At 41.8% G+C, this 15,521-nt stretch overlaps 1 protein-coding gene across 21 annotated transcripts in view; it reads left to right on the plus strand.

Annotated features, from left to right (window-relative positions):
• The window catches only part of APBB2 (amyloid beta precursor protein binding family B member 2), a 586,942-nt gene that overhangs the window by 71,419 nt on the left and 500,002 nt on the right, over positions 1–15,521 (plus strand). For 18 of the 21 annotated variants that reach the window (XM_033946701.1, XM_033946629.1, XM_033946610.1 and 15 more), the window contains one exon: positions 2,550–2,719. The exons of 1 other annotated variant lie outside the window; for it this stretch is intronic. The gene's annotated coding sequence lies outside the window, so the exon portion shown is untranslated. The remainder of the gene's footprint in view (positions 1–2,549; positions 2,720–15,521) is intronic. 2 more of the 21 variants (XM_033946672.1, XM_033946662.1) reach the window with 1 other exon arrangement.

Genomic DNA, 15,521 nt, shown 5'->3' on the forward strand with positions numbered 1-15,521 from the left:
TGCTTTTCCTAGTTACACTCTTGTGCGATATGTGGATTGTTACTAAAAATCATTTTTCATATAGATGCGATGGGGGGGGAGTCAAAAAATGATGAACCCTGGGTGTCACATATACTAGGTACACCACTGATGTGAGAGAAAGGAGCTGAAGATAGGAGCTGGAAGAACAAATGAAGGTTGATGGGGAGAGGGAGTTCTATGGAGGTGAAGGACAGATTTTAAGTTGTTGAAAAAAGGTGGAAATAAGGAAGGTAAAAGGGGAAATGGGAGCCTAAATATGGGGTAAGAGATAAGAATAGCCATACTGGATCTGACTAATCTATTCTAGCACCCGTTAATGTAACGGGTTAAAATACTAGTGTTTCTATCAGTGGTTGTGGTTCTTAGAGTTTGGTTTTAGTGACATTTTCAGTGTCAGGGGGAAGGGGGGGGTTCAACCTTTATTGGGATTACCCTATGCATGTGGTTGGCACAATTCTATCGTAGGGGTGACTCCATGATGGACTCTGTGTTCTGAGGGGTTATCTGATCTACTATTGATAGGGGTGGAGTAAGATTTGGTTTGTCTGCTGATCAGTAGGCAAAGAATAGTATGATCTAATCCAGTAATTTTTTGATATTGTATAACTGTAAAACTAATCCAAAAGTAAATTTTTTTTAAAAAAATTAAACCTTCATCTGGTTGTAAATACTCATTAAGATTATAATTGAGAATTAATCTTTTTGTAGAAAACCATGATTTATATCGAGTTTGTCTCTATATAAAATTATTAAAAGAGTGAGGGGAGACAGAGATTCAAGATAGCGGACTGACCTGCTGCTCACGTTTGAAGTGGAAACGCTGCTGGAGTTTTTTTCTTTAAATTCAATATTTCTTCATGAAATTATGCCTCATACAAAACGTAAAGGCATTATGAGGGGGATACCATTGCTAACGCCTTCTTTGACATCTTCACCGGTACTGCAGACCCTCAAATGCTATGCAACAAAACTTTCAAGCCCGAGACCAAATGATAGCCCTGCTGGTATAATTGAGGGAGGAGCTTCCTTAATCTCGGGGCCTGAAACATCGCTATCTCCTCTGGAGATCCAATTGCTTTCATGTCTTTTGGAGACCCTACCTGATGCGGAAGACTGGAGTCTCAGGCAATGAGTCAGACCCGCGGTATGGCCTGCTGAGATAGTGCATGGACTGGAAACAGTTGAAGATTGCCCCAAGGAGGTAACACTGGAATCTTATCTGGAAGGTTCTTCAGCAAATGAACAATACTATGTCGAAATCAACTCAAGCAAAGGCAACCTTGGTAAGCAGAGTTGATCTAATATCGTAATCTTTAGAAGCGTTTAAACAGGACAATAATATACAAATTCCACAGATTAAGGATGAAGTTAAAGAACTTAAACACACGTGCTTGTGAAAGATAATATAATGATGCATCAAAGGTTTGAACACATTGAGAACTATAACAGAAGACTGAATTTATGTATTCCGAACGAAGTTTCCAAAATCTGAACTTGTATGTCCTTTGGAACTTTTAAAGAAATTTCTTGTTGAAAACTTGGGGTTTTTCTTCGACCAATATTCCTCTTTTAAGGTTTATTATATACCTACTTCCTTAAAACCAGAGGTACCTTCGGAAAATGTGTTTCAAGATCTAACTTCGATATTGGAAAATTCATTGTCAGATGTCTAAGTTAGAGCTGCATTAATTGTCTTCTTTGTTTTTGAGAATGGTTCTTAAACATATTTTTCGTAAATCAGCTTCATTGTTCTGTGGCCAAAAGATATGGATCTACCCATACGTAACAAAAAGTTAATGGCTGTGGGGAGTTCCCGACGTAGTCTCGAGAGACTACGGGAACTCCCAGCAGCCATTTCCTCATGGTGATCTGCACGGGGCAGGAGCATAGGAAGATTGCTCCTGCCCCGAAAGCCCTCTAGACCACCAGGTAAGGCCGGGAAGGCGGCAGGGAGGAAAAAAAGATGGATTTTTTTTACATTAAGACTGTTTTTTTAAAGTTTTCCCCCTCCCCAGAAAAAATTGCGATTATATGAAACCGCGAGTGCAGGAACTGCGAATGGGGAGGGGGAAGTGTATAGCATTTCTTTGGAATTTAGGGTTCCTTTTATCAAGCCGCGCTAGTGGTTTAACGCGTGTAATAGTGCATGCTAAACCACGGGACGCGCTAGCTGCTACCGCCTCCTCTTGAGCAGGCGGTAGTTTTTGGCCAGCGTGGGGGTTAAGTTAATCCTGTTAGCGCGTCTTGATAAAAGGAGCCCTTAGTTTCCTTTAAAGTTCTACTATGATAAATCTCTCTCCCTTATAGTGGTCTAAGGAGGAGATAAGGTTACTTCAAAAGTTTTCCTGCTGATATAATTCCGTGTTGCTTAATAAAGTTTAATGCTTGTATATGATTTGTAAAATAATAAATATAAAATAAAAATTAGTAAAAGTGCCCCTTAGAGCATTAAGCCCTTAACCTCAGTTAGTGCATGCAAACAAGCTATTACAGAAATGCTACTTAATAAAGTTCCTTTCTGTTTACAGGCAGTACTCATTCCATTTACACCGAACATAAGAAACAGTGCATAATATCTTTGGCATAATATCCTGGCCTACCTTAAGAGTCAGAAGAACAAATGTGACGGATCCTGAGAAACTGACTGATAGGAAGTGCTCGTTTTGAGTCTGGTAGGATGACAACTATTGTATTGCAAGTATGTGTTCCTATCGGTTCTTTTACAGAATACTGTGGTATTTAGAACAGTACCATTTTTATATACCTTGGTGTCTAAAAAGGTAACCTTGTTCATGTTCCATGTCATAGTAAATTTCATGAGTCTGTTCACAATATTTGAACTGCTATAAACTCGTGTAAGGCTGTAAGGCTGCTCAGTATGAGTCCAAATTTAAAAAAAAAAAATGTCATTGATTAAATCTAATGCAAACTTCAATATGCTGGCATACGTTAAAAGCATTTGTGGTACTTTTCCTGTTTGCATGGTAATCTGTGCACTAATTTTTAAAAAATACTTTTTGAAAGAGGATGTGTCACCAGGAAGTGAGTGTCCCTGTGGTAATGATCTAGCATGTTCTGATTAACATATGCTAACTGGATAATGCAGAGATGGGAGCCCTTATGAGCAATAGATGCTCCCGTATTAACTTTTTTGGCAGGTACCATGCACTAATAGGAGCATTAGCACATGATCTATAAAAACAAAAATACAAAAATGCCCTTCAAAGTGCTGCATTAAAGCTGGGCTTGACGCACAGGAAAATCCCATGTTAGAATGCACGAAGCTCACATTTATTGCAGTTTAGTAAAAGGGCTCCTTAGGCTCCTAGAGACAAAAATACCAAATATACTTAATTTAGTGAAACATTCCTGGAAGTTTAAAGAAGCTAAATCAATTCATACAATACCACACAGGTCAAACATACTCTGAATTCTTAAAAGCAGAAGGAATTTGAATTCATTGTGCCTATTTGAGTAGGTATCTGTTATAAAAGTTGTTCCAAAGATGCCAGAAAGAGGATCCTTTCTGTATGGTGTAAGGAAAATGACATTTGTGCTCTAGGAAATGTAATTTGGCCATTTTATTGTGGAGCACTCTATTGTTCTTTCAAGGCATGACAAAAAAACAACCATGTTTTAAAATGATGGTTAAGGACAACTGGTCAGTGCACTCTGATTCACTGAATACCGCTGGTGCTTTTAGAATGATTTTCAAGCAGCTGTTAACAAGAAAAGCTGCAGAAAACCCCAGGATGGTGATAAAAACATTCGTTTAACTTATCTGGTCAACCGTTTCTTTTAAAGTTTTTCTCATTTGACTTTCAAGGGCATATTTTGTCTGGTTAATGCCACGATTACAACAGCTGGCATCACTAGGTCTGGGATCACAGATCTTACCCTGGACCTTTAACTTGGTGGCCATAAAGCAGATGAGCATCAAACTGGGGAGAAAAATAAAGGCCAATAAAGAAGCTGAGGCCCAGGGCTCCATAAACAGCAGCTAAGGGCTGTAACAATTCATTGTAGAGTGGAGGCTACAAAGCAGATAATTTCTGCCACAGTGATGTAGCCCATTACAGAAGAGTTCTCATTGCTTATCCTGCACTCACTGTTTTGTTTAATTGTGTTCTCTTAGCATTTGTCAAAAGTATCTGAGCTGCAGCTAGTTATTTACAAATCTATGCAAACAATTTGCCTGCTGGCCTTGGGAAATGTGGGCTAGAACAATTTAACTGAACATTTAAATTTTGGGGAAGGAGGTTATAAGTAACTAACTTAACTCTTTGGCAGCTTCTGATTTTAAGTGTGACTGGGTTGTAGGCAGTGTTTAAATTTTAGTGGAAGTGATCTTTTTTGGGGGGTTGGAGGGAGTGGAATGAGTCTTTAAATAAAGAGGATATAATTTGCCTGCTAACCAGAATGCAAACACCCATTTTATTCATGGTTTTATTTTGTTACATTAGAACCAGTTTTTGTTAATGACCCCTGCTATAATGTAGCTTTTTATTCATGTAGATATAATTAGCTATTGTGTTTTACCCAGTAGTTTACCCCATATCCTACTTTACCTACAGTCTTTAAGGCCTGTTAATTGCCAGATCTTGTTTCAGGTGTTCAAAATATGTTGTATAATTTTGTTCTGCTGCACTACCATATTTTTTTTGCTCCATAAGACTCACCTGACCATAAGACACACTCACCTGTAGAGGAGGAAAAACCAAGAAAATCCACCTCTGGTGGTCTAGTGGTAGGCTGGGACAGGGTATAGGGCACATCTAGTGGTGGACACGTCTAATGGTAGGCACATGTAGTGGCAGCTAGCTCCCAGCCCACAGTCAGTGCCCAGCCAGCCAGCCCCAAGGCAGTCAGCCAACTAGCAAGCCAATCCCAAGGCAGCCAGCCAAATAGCCAATTCACCCCAAGCCAGCCAGCCAGCCCAAAGGCAGGCATGCACCCCTCCCTCCAGTATCTTTTTTAGCCTTCCCCATGGTCCAGCAAAAAGCGCGTGCCTGCCTCATGCACCACTGTGCCGCTGCCGGAAGAGAGCAGAGGAACCGAGGCAGGAGCACAGAAAGTGAGCTGAACTGCTGGGATGGCAAAAAAAGGTACAGGTTTATTTTATTTATTTATTTTTTTTTTACATTTGCTCCTTAAGACGCATCCTTATTTCCACCCCCTTTTTAGGGGTGGAAAAAGTATGTCTTATGGAGCGAAAAATACGGTATATATGCAGATATACATCACAAGAATATTTATTATGAGAATTTGGAAAACTAAGCCTGTTTAGGGGGCTCAAGAGCTGAGAACTACTGTTGTATAGCTTGGTGACCTTGGATATACATATACAATTTAGCAGAATTATTTTTTTATATCAAAATTGAATTATTGTATAGTAGAGCTAGCAATATCTTGAAAACGAGTAGGATTCTGTTTTGCTTGCTAAGTTATGTTATATCTTCTATTAACAATTGTTCAACCCAGATATTTGTTCTGTGACTTAACCCCCCCCCCCAACATTCTCCATTTGTTTGGGTGGACAATGAATTACATTATCTGTTATTGGAAATGCTGTCTCTCAGATCTAGACTCTCAGCCTAAAAGAGGCCACTACTTAGTTCAAACAGTACCTTTGGGACTTAAAATCTCCCTAGAATAATAATAATAATAATAATAACTTTATTTTTGTATACCGCAATACCACAAATCAGTTCAGAGCGGTTTACAGGCTAAGAGACTGCACATTTACAGCGAAGTTACAGCATATCAGAAAAACAGTTCAGAGCAATTTATGCATTTCAGGTGCAGAGAATAGTTAACAATTATTTAGTATAAACCAGTGAACAGTTACAAAATGATCCAATAATTGTTGCATGGGGGGTGCAACCGGGGAGGGTAAGGGTAAGGGAGGGAGGCGAGGTTGGGATTATTGGTTTGGTAGGGGGGCGGGGGTTAGAGGAATTTATCAAAGAGGTATGTTTTGAGAGATTTCCTGAACGATTGATAAGTAGGGGCAAGAGAGATGAGAGTGGACAAGCAGTCATTCCATTTGCCAGCTTGGAAAGAGAGGGTCTTGTCGAAAAATCTTTCCCAGTCAATGAGGTTGTGTTTTTATTATATCGCCTTATTTCTTTGCTTAGAAGCATGTTCATTTTAAGTGTGCCATCTGGTAAGGGTTTACCATGTCTAGTGAGCTTCTTTGAAAACAAAAACTGTGGATACAGATGTTCTGGAGATAATTTATTAAACACTGACATATAAAACCATGAAAATTCAATTAAAAAAAGTACAATGATAAAAAATACTGTGATAAAAATCCAACCGGACTCTACACGTTATGAGACTGCCTGTGGTTGCAAGATATGATGATTTATTAAATACTTCTGTTACTGACGGACTATGCACCATGGAGAGATGTCGGCTTGGGTGCGGCTGGGGAAAGTCTATAATTTTTGTTCTTGTACGATCCCACTCTATTCCTGGACTAGCAGGTTATTTTCCCATACTCGCCAGAGCTTTTAGGAACCCTCTTAACAGTCTTGAGCCCCTCCTCTCTTAACCTCAGAACTGCTCCCCAGGAAATCGTTTTTTTTTCTACAAGCCAGACTGTAGGAGTTTGTCTTCTCCAGCCACCTTCTTGTGCTGGCAGGTCCTGCCCACAAGGGCAGGCTAGCTTCCATAGCCACCATTTCCAGATGGATCTGTATGGCCGTTTTCCCCTCTGCTTTCATGATGGCCAGAAAGAAGGCCCCCCACTTGGTGAGGGCTCATTCTGCCAGAGGCATCTTGTTCTCTTAGGCTGAGTTGGCGGTGATCTCTTTGGGGGGAAGCTTTGCAGGGCTGCTACCTTTGTATACCTTTGCTCTTTGCATACGTTCACCATGTTTTACAGGATCAATGTGACAGCCAAACAGGATGCTGATTTTGGTTCCTCTGCTTTTTGGCAGCAGGCTCATCGGTCCCACCCTAACTCTTCGGGACTCCTCTGTTACATCCCACTAGTCCAGGGATCTCAAAGTCCCTCCTTGAGGGCCGCAATCCAGTCGGGTTTTCAGGATTTCCCCAATGAATATGCATTGAAAGCAGTGCATGCACATAGATCTCATGCATATTCATTGGGGAAATCCTGAAAACCCGACTGGTTTGCGGCCCTCAAGGAGGGACTTTGAAACCCCTGCGTGACTAGTCCATGCAAATGGGGAAAGAAGGAGAGAGAGAGATAGGAAGGGGGAAGGTAAGACATGGAAAAGTAGATTTTGAGAAAAAATCAGAAAAATGGAAAAATTGAATGTTAATGCCAAAGGTGGATGCAAGACAGAAAGTGAAGGAGAGAAAAAGTCAATGAATAAGAAGGCACTGGAAACAGAGTAAAAGCATAGAGAAATAGTCAACAGACAACAAAGGTAGGGAAAATGATTTTATTTTCAATATAGTGATTGAAATGTGTCAATTTTGAGAATTTATATCTGCTGTGTATATTGTGTGTGTATATGAAAAATGAATTGAAAAAAATGCATTACAATTAGTAAAATGGGTGGGATCTGGGGCAGAGTTTGGGAGGTCTGTAGTTGGGGTCTCAGTTGATATTTGTTAGACTTAGGAGGTACTTAGTTTGAAGTGGTTGAGAAACACTGCTGTAGGCAATTAGCCGGCGCCAGCTCCTCTCATTCTCTCTGTCCGTTTTCTCAGGGCTGTCTGGAGGGCCTCTGTCCATGAACGGATGTCAAGTGGTGATGTCACGCATGCGCGTGATGTCATCACAGCAATGTCTGCGCACTTCCACTGTGCCTTCAGCCCTGGCCACTACCTTTAAGCCCGGATTCTGTATAGGACACCCAGGACAGAATTGAGCCTGTGCCTGCCTAAAACCCGATTCTGTAACCGACGTCCATGTTACAGATACTGGTTACAGAACTGGGTTAGTGTAGACATGGCCACTGCACTTATTGCGGAAAGGGATCTCCCTGCTGCGATAGGCATAGCGGCCACTTCTGCCTGCCCTCCTCCCCCCCGAATGAATGAGACAGAAGGGATGCCCAATCCTTCTGCCCGAAAGACCCCCCCCACCCCCTGACGATCGCCAGCAGGAAGGTGCTCAACCCCTCCTGCCAGAAGACTCCCCCCACCCCCCTGCCCATAGGAGGGGCCTTAAGCACCTGAGCCAATCGGGCCTTAGGCTTCTCAGAGATGTACCGGAAAGGGGCAGGCCCGCCTCCTTTTGACGGAGGTCGGCTGGCTGGCCGGTAAGAAAACCGGTCCGTCCGTCCAACTTTAAGGTTAGTGGGGGGGGGGTGTTACTTCAGGGGGGGATCGTCTTCCGGTAGGTGGGGTTGGGCACCCTCCTGCCAGCAATTGTGGTGGGTTGTCTTCTGGCAGTTGGAGTTGAGCACTCTCCTGCTGGCAATTGGGGGGGGGGGGAGCATCCGGCAGGAGGGGTTGAGCACCCTCCTACTGGCGATCAGGGGGGTGGGGGGCCTTCCGGCAGGAGGGATTAGGCATTCCTCCTTCCTCATTTGTTCTGGGGGGGGGAGACAGGCAGCTGCGGCCACTATACCTATTGTGGCAGGGAGATCCCTTACTGCGATAAGTATAGCAGCCACACCTACTTACAATATAGCGGGCCTCCCGGAGGTGCCTTCAATATAGGTGGCCTACCTGATGAGCATTTTTTTTTTTAATACGTGCATCCCGATTGGCTGATTAGACAGCTATAGGACGCCTACAGCTGCCTACAATCGGTACGCAGTTTGCAGAATAGAGGTCCCCGGTGTGTCCCAGCTTGAGTGAGTTTGAGAGAGACTGCTTTAGACAGATGTTTCTGGATATTAACCGAGATTCTAGCTTTTCTGTTATTGCAATGACACTTTGGAATTCTCTCCCATTACATTTAATATCTGAAAAATCTCTTAAGTCATTCAAGGCACAATTAAAAACATATTTTAAAATGGCATTTGAAATATGTTCCTTATAGCTTCTTTCTGGTTTTTCTTCATTCTTTTTTTTTTGTTAAATCCCTTCACCCTTTGGTTTTTCCTGTTTGTTTTGTTTGGATTCCCCCCCCCCCTATGATATTGTAAAACTTTCCAGCCCTTGTTCGCCTAATTGTGTCCAGTTTGTTAATTTGTCTACTTCTTTTTACCTTGTCTATACTTATTGATTTTTAACCTTTGCCCATTGTTTTTATTTTTTATAAACTGCTTTGACTTAACTTTTCCTGTTAAAAATTGCGGTATATTAAATAAAATGACTAATGATCTGTATAACTATCTGTGTGTCATTCCTCTACCCTATCCACCTTATCAGTCCTCCTTGTAATCCCTTACCTAAGCATCATGTATAGATTCACCCTTTTATCCTGAGTGTCTGTCATAATTAGATTGTAAGCTGTTTTGAGCAGTTACAGGGGCATGTTTAATGTACAGCATTTCATGCATCTGGTAGCGCTATAGAAATAAAAAAATATTCGTAGTAAGAGGGAGCAGAAGGATGGCAAAGATGTCCAAACATTTTACAGGAGTTGAAAACCTCTTCAACTTCCACTGCCCCTCCATATTAATAAGTCTACCCTTCTGCTTCCAGTGTGATTATTTTCCAGCAGGGCAAACTGTGTCCCCCCCACCCCCCAATTTACTAGTGATCTTTACCATCTAAATTTGTAGGGCTCTTGACGAGTATCTCAACTGATCCTGTTTACAAGACCTGTATCAGAGCCCCAGAGTTCCAGAGTCTTTTCTTTGTATTGGTAACAAACAAGTAAGGGGAGGCCTTCCTGTGATTACAATCAAAGTGGTTTGCATATTATATACAAATACGTTTTCTGTCCCTAGTACGAAAGCTATTCTGATCTAAAGATGATTTAATATTGCGTAGCTGATGTATCTTGTGGAATACCTTTCTAACAAGAAAATTTACTTGGTTCTTCATAGTTAATCCCAAGTCTAGTATAACACCTAAAACTTTGAATTTATTTTCAGTTTGGAGAGTGTCTCCAGTTAGAAGTTGTAAAAATTTATAAGGAATGTCGTCATAATTGCCAGACCAGATGATTTTAGTGTTTTACTTAGTTTGAGGAAATTATCTGTAGCCCATGTATCTACCACACCAATGACCTTTAATAGAGAATTAATAGTATTGACATAAGAATCCAATGCTGGAGAAATTAAAAAGTGCTTCTCTCACTGGGATGTGAAGGGCAGTGGCAGGACACAGTTTGGGATTTCCCTCGGGGTCAGAGCCTTCAGATTTGGCATTGGTGGTGGCAGTGCCATTGGGTTTTATAAAAGTCTTATACCTCAATCACTGGCACCCATGGCCATCTTAAAACCTTTTGTTTCAAGCTCTGCAGGTGAGAGGTCTCCCTGCTGTTTTATCAGCCAGCTAATTTCAGTGCTTGTGCCTCTTTCTCCAATGGACTCGGACACTTCTGCCTTTAGGCTCTTAGGGTTTATCTCGGGTATTTTTTAAGGTCCCCTCCTTCAAGGAGGTGCTTGGACTCTGTTCTTGAGCCAGTGCATTTGCTGCTACTTTCTAGAGCTTTCTGGAGGGGCATTCTGTGATTCCTCTTAGCATTTCTGTTACTTAGTTTGTTTGGGGGTTTTTTTTTTTTTGCATTTAATTATGTGGCCTGACTGCAACTGTGGACCTTTATAATAATATGAAATCACCTAAATGGAGGTGGTTTAATTGAAAAATCAGGAAGAGTGGTAGTGATTGTCACAGTGAGATTTGCTTTGTCTGCTGTGGTGGAAAATACAAGTGTGTCATATTTCTTTGGGAGTACAAGGCATTGCTCTGTGGCTCTTGCTTATGTTGCCTACACCCCGGTCTTTCTCCATTTGCCCTTTAAAAGGATTGACTGTGTTTTAGCTGCTAATGCCCTTCTGTGTGTTTGAATGTGTGGGGGGTTGTAGGAGGTTGCAAGCAGCCTCCGCTTGTGGGGGTTGTGGGCAATTCCATCTCTGAATGGTGGGAGTGGTTCAATCGTGGTTGGGGGAGATACTGATCCCTATCTAGCTGTGGAGCGCAAGTTCATCTTTGGGATTACACAGCACCCCGTTTTGGCTTGTATGGCACTCCACTGTCTTTGCCTCTCGGACTTGGCTGCTCTTCTAGGAGTGGAATGTGACTTTTCTCTTTGGTTCTCTTGGGTAGCTCCATTATTGGAGGTAGAATGAACTTGCCTTTGGGGCTTGGTCATAGCTTCAACTCTGGAAGTTGGACGCTCCTTCTCTGAGCCTCGAGCTTGGTCTCATCTCAGAGTGTGGCACTTTCCCCCATCTTTGATTCTCGAGGGTAGGTTAATTTCTGGGTATAGAACACTATCTTTGACTCCTGAGCTTCGTTCCTTCTCTGAGCGTAGAGTGCACTAGCATCCTTTTTGAAGTGGAGGCTGTCTCCATTTCTGACTGTAGAGTGGGCGCACTGACGTCTTGGGTATTTGAGCGCACTGCTATTTCTGGATCTAGGGCATAACTCCATCTCTGGATGTGGAAAGAAAGAGTTGCTATCTAACATAAAAACATAAGAATTGCCATAGACCGAAAGTCCATCAAGACCAGTATCCTGTTTCCAACAGTGGCCAACCAAGTCTTAAGAGCATGGCTCCATCTCTGAATGTAGGGCATGCACATTGCCATTTTTGGCCCTTGAGCTTGGGTCCATCTCTAGATGCAGAATATGCACACTGGCATCTCTGGTCTTCAAGTTTGGCTCCATTGCTAGCTGTGGGGTTGTGGGCAATTCCATCTTTGGATTGTGGGAGTGGCTCCATCATGATTTTGGGGGATGCTGATCCCTACCTAGCTGTATAGCATGGTTTTGCCCTTGGATGTAGAGTGTCTTTTTCTGGCGGTGCAGCTCAGCTTCATTGCTGCATGTGAAGCATGACTCCGTCTGACTGTACAGAATGTTCCCATCTCTGGACGTGGAATGTGGCTTGACCTAGCAGTATGGCATCACTCCATTGATGGATAAAGAGCATGGCATCATATATCCATTCGACAGGTCATTCCATTGGTGGGGCATACTTTTCCTTCCGGGGTAGAGATCCTTCGGATGGGTGATCTCTGAAGTGTATTTTGGAGACGGCGGTTCTACTTTGGTCCAACCTTCAATTCCTTGGGGGACAGTGGACCACTTGGCTTGGTATCTCATGCTTTTTACATTGTTTTCATTGTCCCTTCGTAGTGAGGACCGCTTTGCTACAATCTCTCTGGATTCATCTGCTGCTGATGACAGTGACTGTGCTCTTGGCAGCGTCTGTGCTGGTTCTGTGGATGGCCTAGCCCACATACTAGAGTATATGCCTACTCTCCTTGGAGAACACCTGCTACAGGTACGTATCTTTGCTTTATACACTTATTCTTTTAGAAATAGCAGGAAATTCCTAGACCTATGTAAATCAACAAGGAAAGAAATTAATTGTGGATTTAGCAACACCTTTTCAGTAGTATTACACTCAGGTAGAATGGGTATTCCCTGTCTACTGAGAGCTTATAATCTAACTTTTTGTACCTGAGACAGTGGAGGATTAAGGCTGTGGTTAAAAAAAAAGAAAAATTGGCCTTTGCTTGCCCTCACGAGAGTCTTTCCCCTGTGCCATGGTCATTTTTACCATGGCCATATAAAGCTCTGATTTTTGTATTTATTTTAAGGCAGTGTGCTAATGTTGCCACTAGCGTGCAGCCAGTTTTAAAAATTACTATGGGAGCACTCACTGCCACCTATTTTGTAGGTGGTAAGGGCTCTCACATTGTCTGTGTGCTACCTGGTTTAATGTGCGAATGTCCTGACATGTCCCCTCAAAAAATGAACAAAAAAATATTTAGCTGTGCACATCCCAAAACTAAATGAGTTTGTCCCACTTCAGGGTTTTTTGCTATGTTAGGCACCTATGTGACTTTTGAAAGATCACAAGGAGCAGCAATAGGATTTGAGCCCTGGCTTACCTAGTTTTCAGTCCAAAGCTCTAATCCTTAGGTTATTCCTCAACACCTTCTATCAGTGTGTTAGAAGATTAGGGTTCTGGGCATGAAATAATTTTGATACATCTGTAAATACCTGGCAAATTTTCAGAAGTTTAAATATGTGGATATAGCTGAAAAGCAGACACCAAATGTGATCAGCAAAATGACTTTTCTCTGATTTAAATGTACTCTTTTCCCTAGGAAGATATAGATTGCAGTTAATTCATTATAGAAAGGTTAAGCTTCGTTTCCTGGTCTGAATGATTCATTTCTGGGCTGTAATTAGTGAGACACTTCTGGATTTGCAGAGCAGCTTCTAATGCTGCATTCAGGTTTGTCTTTATCAGCACCGTGTTTTTACTTTCTCAGTTTACCTCTTCTTGTATCTCCTTGGGATTGTGTTGCTGTTTGTGTGGCTGGGAAGAATAAGAAATGACCCCCTCCCCCCAAAAAAACAAACAAACAACAAAATACAATGGAGACTTTCCTTCTGTCTTCACATGCTAGGATCCACCTTGGGGGTTAACGCCCAAGAAAAGGATCTGGGTGTCATTGTAGACAATGCGATGAAACGTTCCGTCCAATGTATGGCGGTAGCCAAAAAAGCAAAAAGGATGCTGGGAATTATTAAAAAAGGGATGGTTAACAAGACTAAAAATGTCATACTGCCCCTATATCGCTCCATGGTGTGACCTCATTTGGAGTATTGAGTTCATTTCTGGTCTCCTTATCTCAAGAAAGATATAGTGGTGCTAGAAAAGGTTCAGAGAAGAGCGACCAAGATGTTAAAGGGGATAGAACTCCTCTTGTATGAGGAAAGACTAAAATGGTTAGGGCTCTTCAGCTTGGAAAAGAGATGGCTGAGATATGATTGAAGTCTACAAAATCCTGAGTGGAATAGAACGGATACAAGTGGATTGATTTTTATTTATTTTTTTATTTTTTTTCCTCCTTCAAAAATTACAAAGGATAGGGGACACTTAATGAAGTTACATGGAAATACTTTTAAAACCAATAGGAGGAAATTTTTTTTCACTCTGTGAATAGTTAAGCTCTGGAACGCGTTGCCAGAGGATGTGATAAGAATGGATAGCGTAGCTGGTTTTAAGAGAGGTTTGGACAAGTTCCTGGAGGAAAAGTCCATAGTCTGTTATTGAGAAAGACAAGGGGGAAGCCACTGCTTGCCCTGTATTGGTAGCATGGAATATTGCTACACCTTGGGCTTTGGCCAGGTATTAGTGACCTGGATTGGCTACCATGAGAACGGGCTACTGGGCTTGATGGATCATTGGTCTGACCCAGTAAGGCTATTCTTATGTTCTTATGTCATTCCATCACGTCCACAAAGCACTTATTGGGGCCCAATTCTCAGGATTCCTGAGCTCTGCACTTGTGCTGCTGTGTGTATGATTTCCTCCAAGTCATGAGGTTGGCTTAGTCCTATATGCCTTCCCTTTTAGTTTTTATAGCACCTGCAGAAGTGATACAATTCTTTTGCTATATTATCACTGGTATGGTGGGAAAAATACAATTGGTGTAGCACAAAATTTTTTTTTTTCTTTCCTCTTCTGGTCCAGTAGTGTTCATCCTACTTTTTCTTATTTATAGACCACCATTTCTCTTGGAATATGGTGCAATGTGGCTTCATTTACAACAACCCAGGTTTTTCCCTCACTTTATTACCCCACTTCACTAAACTCAACCATTGTCATGACGGTTGCAGTCTGTGGCTCCTGGCCAAAGGCTAAGTGTAGAACTCCTTATATCTCACCTCAGTCTGGCAACTGGGTGTCATCAGTGTGCAAAAACTAAGATCTCCTCTTCCCTTGAGAGCCAACCTAGGAAGAAACCAAGCCTTGGAATTTAGCCCAGGTTGTATATGCCAGGGCTCAACACTGCTGCTAGTTCACCGAGTCAGCCCAATGAGGAATAGCTGTAAACCACTGTTTCTTGGTTTATTTAAAAGAAAATAATGAAAGCTACTTGTAGCATGTCTGCATTTTGCTAGATATTAAGTGTAGTTCTTTATATTTGGGCAGATAAGACTTGACTGGCCTGAATATCAGAGCTGCTGAATTATCTTTTCCAAGAGGGAGAATTTTTTTGACTGGTCTTGTATTTCTGCCAACCTCATCCTGGTGCATTATGACACCTGCAGCACTGGTTTCAATGGATAGAATTGTGGACTACAAATACTACTCTGCTTTGGAATGTAAGTTTAAAACCAGGACCAGCCAAAAGGTCTCCTCTTGGCATGGATAATTTTGGCAGCTCTGAAATATAAGGAGTCGGGACTCGCAACTAGAAATACTGATTACGTTGAGCCAGTAGGATCATATATTACCTTTTTTATGATTTCTTGCAAAAATTACTTGCTGCTTTTTGATCACCCAGTAAGATTTAAACCTCTCAGGTAAATCCATGAATTTTAATTTAGTCAGGCATAAAACAAATTCTCTATAAAAATAAAACCATTTTGTGAGTAGATGTCTGTGCAGAATATTAATGGTTCAGGATACCAAGTGTAGCTCACATTTA

The sequence above is a fragment of the Geotrypetes seraphini genome, chromosome 1 (genome assembly GCF_902459505.1).
Source record: "Geotrypetes seraphini chromosome 1, aGeoSer1.1, whole genome shotgun sequence".
NCBI classification, from domain to species: domain Eukaryota; kingdom Metazoa; phylum Chordata; class Amphibia; order Gymnophiona; family Dermophiidae; genus Geotrypetes; species Geotrypetes seraphini.